General features: G+C 42.3%; 1 protein-coding gene across 2 annotated transcripts in view; it reads right to left on the reverse strand.

Moving 5' to 3' along the window:
- Myef2 (myelin expression factor 2) overlaps nt 1-5,390 on the reverse strand; it is a 43,892-nt gene extending 38,502 nt beyond the window's left edge. The window contains exon 1 of one of the 2 annotated variants that reach the window (XM_005372457.3): nt 5,017-5,390. The gene's annotated coding sequence lies outside the window, so the exon portion shown is untranslated. The remainder of the gene's footprint in view (nt 1-5,016) is intronic. The other variant, XM_026787845.1, reaches the window with a different exon arrangement.
- Nucleotides 5,391-11,170: the final 5,780 nt, after the last annotated feature.

Genomic DNA, 11,170 nt, shown 5'->3' on the forward strand with positions numbered 1-11,170 from the left:
AAAATAAAAATTAAAAAAAAGATTTAAAATGCAATTTCTATTTATAAAGTAATATGCAAGTACAAGTATGCAAGTGCGCAAGCGCACCTGTGAGCAAGTGTATGGAGACCAGAGGACAGCCTCAGGAATATCATTCTTGTCTTTGAGATAATGTCTGCCTTTGGACTGACACTCACCAAATTGGCAAGACTGGCTAGCCAGGGAGATGCAGGCATCCTCCTGTCTCCTTCTCCCCAGTACTGGTATTACAAGGACACACTTCCATGCCCAGAACTTTCATATTACACTGGAGCTCACACTTAGGTCTTCACTGCACATAAGGCAAGCACTTTTCAACTGGGCTAGCTCCCCAAGCCGTGAAAGCAATCGTATTACATAAACAACAGTGGATTTAACTCACGGATTGCTGTAGTCAATCTAAGGTAAATTCGTGAACAAAATCATTTTAAGGCAATTTTTATAAACTTTAATGTGTCAAAATCTCTAAGAATAACGAGCAAGAAAACAGATTTTTTTAAACTTAATGGATTATGCTAACAACAAACCAAATATCATAATATAGGCTATGAAGTCTAAGATGAGCAATTTTAGAAAGCTATAAACAAACTTCTTACAGCATTAATATGGGAGTTTTACTTACGACACCACTCTCCTGACGGTAACAATATTGCCATAAATAAAGGTCTATGAGAATAAAACCTATATCCTTTGGTATCCACACTGTATCTAGCATGGTGACTGACTATGACTTGTGCTGGATAAACTGCAATTTTCTACCAGTTAAAAACCCAGACTCTGGAGATTGGGAAGATGGCTCATGGCTCAGTCGGTAAACTCTTGATATGCAAAACTGAGTGCCAAGGTTTGGCTCTCCCGCACCCACTTAAGAAGCTGGACGTGGAAATACACATCTGTAACTCCACAGCTGGGGGGTAGAGACAGGTAGATTCCTGAACCTCACTGTCCAGCCAGGCTAGCCAAATCAGTGAGCTTTAGGTACAGTGAGAAACCTCTCAGAAGTACACCCGTACACACACACACACATACACACACACACATAAGCACACACCTAAACTCACTGAAAATGGTGATACATGACTGTAATACTAGCACTCAAGAGGTAGAAGCAAAAAGACTGCCAGGAGCTGAAGACCAGTCTGGACTATGCAGCCCAACCTAGCCAGGACCTGATCTCAAAAACAAAGAGAAATGCTCAAATAATCAAGAAAGAAACATTAGTACCAAACTTGCTTCACCACCTATTCATATTTTGACAGGGAAATTTCTCTATCAATCTTATTCTTTCATAAAAAATGGCAAGACCTGAAAGGTGTCTTCTCATTGTTCAACTCTAGAATGCATCTGTGTGTGAACAGAGTGGCATTTCTGAGAATAGAAGCAAGCAGCCAAAATTTACAAGGCCTCTTCTCTGGTCCCTAGCTACAGCAGACATAACAAACCTTTCTTTTTAATTCCCCTGAAGAACTATCTGCATAATAATGTGCTTCCACTGAATTCACTGAATGTTTCCAGTCTGGGGTCAGGTAAGAAGATATCTAGCCTTTTGATAAGTATCCTTCCAAGCTGTTTTTATCCTTGATGAAATCAAAAAATGCACAGAATTCTGAAGTACTAAGTTCCTCCCTTATTCACCTTGCTGAAGGTTAAGTGACTGTGATAACCATTTGCTCTTGGTCATTCATTAAAAAAATATTATTAAGGAATTTTTTGTTTACTTAAAGGATAACCAGGGAGCAACTAAAGGTTTCTCAAAAAACCAGAAACCGAACTATCAAATAACCGACCTAGTAATCCCACTTTTTGAATATAAACAAAGGAAAAAAATCATCTCACCGACTTTGAAAAAACAAAATAAAAAAAAATTAAATCATCTCACCATTCTGAACTCATACTGTATCACTCACAGTAACTTAAGATGTGAAACTGAACCAAAAATCTGCTAATCCATTAATTAATGGTTAAAGAAAAGAAAGGTGTGAGAATGTATATATTCTGGATGTATACATACAGGCGCAAACTGACACACATATGAGAGAGAGAGAGAGACAGAGAGACAGACAGAGAGAGACAGACAGAGAGACAGAGACAGAGAGACACCCAGTCTTTAGAAGAAAAGCCTGGAAGACCATGTGCTAAGTGAAGTAAACCAGACACAGAAAACCAAATACTGCATGATAACTAAATCAGAGTACAACGATCATCACCAGAAGTATAAGATGTTTGCCTAAGAAAATAAGGTTCCAGTTACCAAGTGAGTTCTAGAGCCAATATATAGTACAATAACTATAGTTAATAATGACACATTGTACACTAGAAAATCAGAGAATACATCATAAATATTTGCAACACTTTTATATTAGCTCAATTATAATAATCATATAATATTTAGAGCAAATCAAAACATGCTATTTATCTTCAATATACAGTTTTTATTTTCTAATTATAACTCAGCAAAGCTAAGGGACAAAGATCACAGTTGTGATCTTCACTCATGATAAAACTGATGCTTTATTAGTAAACACTTCACAACACCCCAATGCTGGATATTTTTAAGTAGCACAACAGAAACACATTTATAATTACACAAAACAAAGAGTCACAATACAATTGCTACTTTTCTTCCAACTTATTTAATTTTGGGAAGGAAACAAGTATCTGTAATTCCTGTCTAAAGAACAAGCCAACTAAATCTTTTACATGAGTTTCATGATCCCAAAAGTTCTCCCTGTATGTCTTCAACAGATACTCACTGGACCTTTAACATTTAAGGCCTCAAGGTACAACAATGAAAAAGACTATGGATTAATTTAAATTCAGTCATGATGACAGTAGCACTTAGTTCACTTCTAAGCAGCGCATGTTGTAAAGCAGCATCTGGTCATCACAATTATTTTAATGAATTGTTATCATTAAAAGCATGGCAATCAGCCCAAAGTTTAGGGTTGTCAACCATCCTTATGGTTCTCAATAGATGGACATTAAGATTTAAGGCCCTACTTTTTCACTGTGAGTATCTCATGATGGCCCATCAGATAAACAATAAATCCTTTAGCATACTGGTCTCTACTCAACATTGGGAAGAAAGGGAAAGAATGAATTGGAAAATGGAAACATTCTGTATTTTGTCTCCTGAAATTAAAAAATGGTTCTTTCCCACCTTTTCCCATCCTGCAATACAACTGTTGTTGGCGCTATATTTTCAGATCTAATAGAGGTTTTACAGACCAGCTTCACAAATACCAACATCATAGGACTCAAATATTATTCTCTTCCAGAGTAAGGGGGTGGCACTCCCATGCTTAAGACAGAAATTAATGATACACACCTGCCATCCCTGAGCCCCATTCCGCCCCACAGATAAAGTTCACATAAGCTCTAGTACCTTTACCCAAAATGGCAGTGTTTACATGCGACTTAAAACACAGGATCGCACATACTCTAAGCTCTTTGTTACTTATGCTTATGTATCTGTATATATACAGATACAATATGGGGTTATTTTCAATTCATGACCAAATCTATGGAGACAGAACCCAAAGACATGCAGACTGAATAGTATTGGTAGTTATTCCAATGTTTTTTTTCTTTCTATTTTTAATGGCAAGTCCATTAAGGCCCACGGTCTAAGTGAGGCTCTAAGCCTCACTTGCGCTCTGACTTCTCGATGGTGGAGCAACATGCACACGTTCCACCCGGGAACAAACTGCACTGAGTTCTAATCTTGGATACCTGCTAAACTCGGTTCTGCTCTGAAAATGCTGCCTGTCCAAATGTCACCAGGAGGGTAGGGAAGCTAAAATCCCCAGTTAACGTCTAGCCAACTCAAAGGTATCACAATGGATTCTAAATAACGGCACATTAGTAAGATGCTTCTCAACATACATCATTTCAAAAATGAATATACGCTTCAGCAAACACCAACCACTGAACTTCCAAAGTTCAGGATGGGCCCCAGGGAAAAGGGATAATTCCTCTTAAACACACTGTCAGTGGTTAAGAGAAAATATCCAGTGATGTCATCCAAAGAGCAAGACTGTCGTAATGATGCTGAGGAGAGCTACCCCATCTAATTTGCAATCAGTTCAATTCAGTGCATTCCAAGAAACTGGTCCAAAGGGTACCATCACTACCGCAAGTATTTCCACACAAAAACGCCAGACGTTCCCCCATCAGCGCATGAGTTCACTGTTTTCTATCGAAGCAGAACTGAGAGGTGGGGGGTGTTTTCACTACATTACTGACATATTTAACTTCAATTTCATAGAACGGGACATAGAAAATGCTTGCCTTCACATCACTCCACGTGACAAGGAGAGGCAAATGCAAGATGCCTCTATCCTACCGCCGTATTTATAGATTAACGCCAACTGAATTCTCTACAGTGACAGATAACAGATCCGACCTTAAAATCGAGAGTTTTCTTCTAAAAAAAAAAAAAAACCACTGTATTTTGTGGGTTGGGGGTGTCATTTTGTGGCCTAGCGCCTGCCTAGCGCACACGAGGCCCAGGGTTCCGTTCCAGCTCTGTCAATACACTTATATTCTAGTAATTTAATTGTATCACCTTATGCTGCATTATAGTAAAATAAAGGCCACCATACACTGAGTTTGTGTTTGTTTTTTTTTAAAAAAAAAAAAAAAAGCCTGCATAGACAGCAAACATCATCGGGTGAGTGGAGGAGACCGAGTCCCCCTTTTAAAGAGCGCCAATCAAGGGGAACACAATGGGTTCGGTGAGCTCTAACACTTCAGACACCACCACGGCTCACGCGGCCCCCAGCGGGGCTCGGAACCGGGCCGGGAGGGGAAAGGTCCGATGATGTCATCCCTAGGTCCTCCCCCGAGAGGAGCCTAACCTCGGGCCTTTAAAGGGGACCGTTTTCCGCGCGCCGGAGGCCAGGGCCGCCCTCGCCGCACCTGCTCCCGCACCGGGGCCTCCCGCGCCTCCCGCCCCGCCCGCCCGCCGGCCCTCCGCCCGCCCGGGGGAGACAATACATTTTAACGCCGTTGGCGCTGCTGCGCGGCGGCTTCTCGGACTCGGCGGGGTTCGGGTCTCGCCGCGGCTCGGCCGGCTGCTGCTGCGGACCGTCGTCACCCGCGGCCGCCTCGGGCTTATCGGCATCGGCCATCCCGCCGCGGGCTCCGCCTCGGCCGCGCTGAGGGCTCCGAGAGCTACAATGGCGGCGGCCGGCGGAGCGGTAACGGACCGCGATTTGAAAAGGCCCCGAGCGCTCGGCTGCCCGGATCTCGCGAGAGCGAGCGGACGAGGCCCCGCGACTTAAGAAGCGAGCGGGGGGCGGGGCTCCTGCGCGGCCACCTGCGGAGAGCGCGCCGGCAGCCAAGGGGCGCGGGCGTGGGGGTCCTCAGGGGGAGGGGCGATTGGATACAGGAAGTACGCCAGCGTCATCTCTGGTGAGGGATGCTCTACGTAGCCGCCGTGCCCCCGACTCACCCGGAGACCTTCAGTCCCGTGCCTCCGTGAGTGGTGGCCGCACCAGTTGACTACTTTCTTTGAGGTCTGAAGATCTCTGTAGACCTTAGCAATCAGCTAGGAAGTTGAAGTTTCTAAATTCTCGAGGCAGCAGCCTTGTGGACAATCTGTAATTTTCTTAAGAACTGCTGTACAGGGAGCCCGGTGGGAGAGCCCCGCAGTTAGGATAACGTGCTGCTCTTGCAGAGGACCCAGGTTCGGTTCCCAGCACCCACATGGAGGAGCGCCAACTCCCTCTTCTGACCCCACAGGCACTAGGCTTGCACTTGGTACACACATAAATAGATGCAAGCAAAACACGTACGCGTGGAACAAAAGTAAATATTTATCAAATAAAGGCGTGGTGGTGCACGCCTTTAATCCTGTCAACTGGGAGGTAGAGACGGGCGGGTCTTTGTGAGTTCAAGGTCAGCCGGCTCAACGGAGCGAGTTCACGCCGTGGACGCTGTTACACAGTAAAACCCTGTCTCGAAACAAAGAATTTTACAAGATTAGCTACAAATGTACATTCTGGGTTTTGGTTATAGATTTTTTTCCTTATGAAAACACAAATTTAACTTCACACTAAAGTGATCTTTTCAGTTGAAAAATGCAAAGACCTCTTCAAATGTTTCCTTCCATTAAAAAGTGAGTGGCATACTGCAAGCGTATTTTATAAGCAATGAAAAGCTCTGTAAAATGCTGCCTTTAGGGCACTGTCCACATAGAGTCCTAACACAGGCGTTGCTACTGCGCTCAGTTGGTGTTTCTCTCCCGTCAACCCTGGGGGCTAGTGTTTGCAGTTAGATGGGTACTGGGATGGAATCAGGCTGGGACAGTCGAAGCTGGAGCCCACCTCTGCTCTTTCTGCTTCTAACACCTTGGGTAAGTCTCCTCGCTTCTCAACCTCCCTCGCAGCGAGGATAGCAATGCCTCCCTTGCAGGGAAAGGATTCAAAGAAAGCTTTCACAGAGGAGCCAAGTGCTACAGTATTCCGGTCTCTATCTCTTAAGACTCATTGTTTCAGTCAAGGAGAAGCCAGATGGTTTTCCCTTAAATAGTTGGTTAAATTGCAATACCTTTCCAGGTATTCATCATCCCGTTATTCTTTTGCTGTAAACCAAATTGCTTGGTGTTTTATCACAGAGACAGAGAAGCAAACTAGGGCATGGAGACCTTGCCTGGGAGGGGGGGGATAAAAAGAAGAAAGATCATACCATGATCACACACACACGTGCACGCACACACACAATCAGCAAAACCAAACATATGACAAATTAAATGGTTGAATTTGAATGCACTAAGATTCTAAACAAAGTGTTTACTGATCTAAGACTATATCTCAGTGGGAGAGCGCTTGTCTAACAGGGTTCAATCCACAGTACTGTATTGTGTTCTGTTTTGCAGTTCGTACTATGATGGAAATACAGATGCTTATCACTAAATAGTAGAAAGAAACATCTGAACCACTTTCTAATGCCTTAGCTTACATCAGCCTACCTTTCCCTCAGTGCCACCCAGTAACTCCACCCAAAGGCAGATTAGAGTGAGTTCTGGAGAGGCCTGCTCACTTTCCTCTGCACAGGAAGAGACACTCCCTTTTCCTAACACGTGGGAGAATTGGGCTTCCTCCATCCCAAGCCATGGATATCAAATGGTAACCATTTTGTCCGGCACCCTCACTCTAAGAGCACCAAGAGATGGTTGCCTCTCATTGTTGTGGTCTTTAATTTAAATATTTATATTTTTACAGCATTGTTTTCAATTTTTAATTATAACATTTAGAAGAGAAAATAATACTTCTTAGATGATGATTTGCGAGGTTCAATCCCTACGCTGGTCTGAATATTTGGAAATAATCGTTAGAAGCTGATAGAGAAGATAGCCATCCTCTTTTTAATCTGCTGATAGGAAATGTAGTGACAATGATAATTACTAGAAGTCCATGCTTCTTCCTCTGTTTGCAGCTACATGTACCTTAGAGGGTATATTTCTGGTCAGTAAAATCTGAGAGAAATGTTGAGCCGGGCGGTGGTGGCGCACGCCTTTAATCCCAGCACTCGGGAGGCAGAGACAGGCTGATTTCTGCGAGTTCGAGGCCAGCCTGGTCTACAAGAGCTAGTTCCAGGACAGGAACCAAAAGCTAAGGAGAAACCCTGTCTTGAAAAATAAAAAGTAAAAGAATGGCTGAGAAACATTGAATGGACCCTGTAGGAGAGTCTTAGAGGAAAGTCATTTAACAAGGACCGTGGTCCCTTCAACCTCTTTTGTCTCCCCCTGTCACTGGCTTGGAATAGAGAAATTACGTTTACTGCAACGATTACTTTGTAGGACCCAGAAAGTGACCTCATAACTGGAAACTAAGGATGAGGAGCAACAGTAACTACCCTGGCGTCCTAACTCCCGCCTTGCTTTCTACAGTGACTAACAAATGCTCACCCTGATTAAACTGCTGCTTCTCGGCATCTTCCGATTACGCACAACTGAGCTGGATCGTGATGAGGATAGCTATTGATGGAAAGGACTGATTTGCTTAATAGCTTCTTCTATATGATGGTCTAAAATGGTTTTCTGACGACACCACTCACGTGTGTTTGACCTGTTCTTTGCTTTATGTAATAGAATACTGCAAGTTCCCCGTCTTATGTCCATTCTCTGCTCTCCTTACCGGATAGAAGCAGCCTTGCTTTGAGTGACACCGGGGCCTAGGTAAACGATGCTCATGCGCACATGACACAGCTCTTTCTGAGTTGTGAGGAATAGTATTCAAGGGATTCTGGAAGTGCTTATTTCCTGACAAGTTCTTAGCTTTTCTTCCTCCCTGTGGGGTCAGAAAGTTGAGCATGCATCTATATGGAAACCGTGATTCAACAACCTTAGGGCAGATGGACATGTGAACAGCTGCAGAGGAAGAAGACCTAAAACTCTGCTGACGTCAGAGAACCCCTGTATAAGCCTTTGACTGCTCATAACCAGGCTTCGTGTTTGGGGATCAAAAGAACTTTTCTTTGAGTACAGTTAAATTTCTGAAGGAGTTGAGCTCCATCGCAGTCATTTCAACAGAGGCATTCATTACTGACAGATACTTATGGGTACAGTTGGCTGGAAGCAATGGTCTTACTGTAGTGTACAGATGTGACTTATCTTGTTGTACTGCATTACAGAGGAGTAGGTTGAATTTATTTCATGTCAATGTATTTCAACTCACAGGCCATTTAAATATGTTAAAAATATATAAAACTGTGTGATGTGAATAAAAGCAAACTTGATAGCGTGTATTTCCACTGTTTTCATTTCTGTGTCAGGTGACAGCCATTTAGACATGTCGTAGGAGGAAGGCCCTCATTCTGGGCCCTATAGGCTTTCATGACAACTAGCTAGGCTGGGAGAGCAGAAGTTGAGGAGTTATTGCTAGAGCTTGGAAAATTAGAAGGGGCAGGAATGAAGAGGACTCGCCAGCATTAGCCCTGTGAACTGTGGAAGTCTGAAGACCCCTAATGCCCAGCAACACCCCATCTGCCCTTTGCTGTGACCACTAAGTTACCTGCAGCAGCTGCGGGGTCAAATGGCTTCTCCTCTCTCTTCTCCTCTCCCTTCTCAAAAAGTTGCAACACTGTTGTTCATTGGCAGAATTTATATTGGAATACAACTAGAGACAGATTTTTGGCAATGCTTAATCGTCAAGAGTCCTATGTAGCCCAATTTCCTAGCCACTTAGCACAGTTCCTGATATATAAATACACACACACACAAAGGCATTTACAAACTAAGGCTAGTGGTAACATAACTAAAGCATGAAAGCTAAAATGAGTTTATGATGTTTTTAGATTTTGCAAATTTGACTAAGAACAAACATAGTAATGGGAAGATAAGGTATGAAAAGCTCATACAAAGAGAAGGAAAAATTATGAAATAGGAATTTTCAAGATAGCTGAGGAGAAAGGGGAATGCATGAATGTGACCTGGGCATCAGACTGATATCCTCAGAGCTTACCTCGTTCGGCTCTGTAACTGGACTTAGAGTTCAGCTATTTTTTAACTTGGTAGTCAAAACATAACATACTGGGGGGGGGGGAATGATTTTCCTCAATCTGTTGACATCCCCTCTTGTCAGTTATGTATTAACTGACTGATACTATAGAATCATATACTGTAACAGAAAAAGGATGGGTTTTTGAGATAATTTTAGTCAGTTCCTACTATTCATGGCTCAAAAATTTGCAGAGACTGTGTTGAAAGTAACATATTATTCTATTTAACAATGCGCATAGAAAAGAGCTTGAATTATGGTTTAAATGAGACTATTTAGAAGCATGTGGAGAGTAAAATTAAAACCAATTGAATAAAACTTCATTTTAATCATCACTTGGAGCTGAAACATTGGGTGCATCTATCTTTGCAGAAAGAATTTCTAGCAAAATGTAATATTGTCAATGAGACTCATCAGATAGCCCAGGCTTAGGTTCATTATCCACACGGGAGTACCGTCAGCTCATTTCACTTACAAGTCCACCCGGATAATCTCTTCACTGTTGACAAAATCCAGCACGGTCATTTTCTAAACCAGTCATCCCGTTATCAAACTCTCCCGTCCCATTTCAGCACTGGCTACTCCTGAGACCCCAGATGCTAAAATGACCTGGGGGAAGGAGGCTAAGGAGAAAAGAAAGAAAGGAAGCTAATAGTGTGATAAACAACAACAACAAAACCCACAGAACTTTAAAGCATTCAATACTGAGCTGAGAAACTTGAGATGAGCGCCTGCTTCATTTATTCGTCGCAGAAGCTTTTAATTGGCCCTCTTGAATTACACTGGGATGATAGGAATGAACCTCTAGAAGGTACAGAATGTGCCTGCATTGGGAGCAGAATAGCTGCAATTGTGTCTTTTTTTTTTTTTTTTTTTTTTGGAGAAGTAGCAGATACTGCTTACTAAAATTTCAAAAACATTCCAAACCCTTCCTCCAAAAAGATTAAAATAATTTATGGAGTGTAAAAGTAAAAAGGACATTCAAGATTGAGAGGAAAATATTTTTTAAAATCAATCAACTTCGAAATACAAATGATTATCTAAATACTTTCTAAAAATCACAAGATTATTAAAATTTTAAATGTAAAAAATAAATCGAATAAAGTAACTATACCAAAATTATCTATATGTTTCTTCAGCATATTAATTTTTGTTACTCAATGTTTGCATTAACTGTACTACATAATAAAATGAATTATATTTGAAGATTCTACATATTTCAGCCATCAACCAGAAAATGTGGATTCTGCAAAGAAGAAGAAAGCAGCATCTTGGCTCTACTGTGACTCCAGGAAGCCATCCCAATATAAAAACCTTGGGTGCAAAAATTACCAGTGGAGAGGCTCCAGGCAAGCAAGACCTCCCTAGGAAGAACCCTAGACTGATTCAGTAGAAGGTCTTGCTTTCTCTTTTATTGCAATGCGGTCTTGCTAGACTACATTCTGAGTGAGGCTGTCCTCTGTGCTTGCTAATTCCTGTAAGTTATCACATCTTTTTTACAAGGTAGAAACGAACACTTCCTGGTCTGGGGAGTTGGCTTGGTTGCAAAGTTCAATTATGATGTGAATGGGAGGACCCGAATTTGAGTCCTCTGCATACATGCAAAAGCAGGGGGTGATGGTACATGTCTGTAGCCCCAGTGCTGAGGA

The sequence above is a fragment of the Microtus ochrogaster genome (assembly GCF_000317375.1).
Source record: "Microtus ochrogaster isolate Prairie Vole_2 chromosome 14 unlocalized genomic scaffold, MicOch1.0 chr14_random_1, whole genome shotgun sequence".
Classification (NCBI taxonomy): domain Eukaryota; kingdom Metazoa; phylum Chordata; class Mammalia; order Rodentia; family Cricetidae; genus Microtus; species Microtus ochrogaster.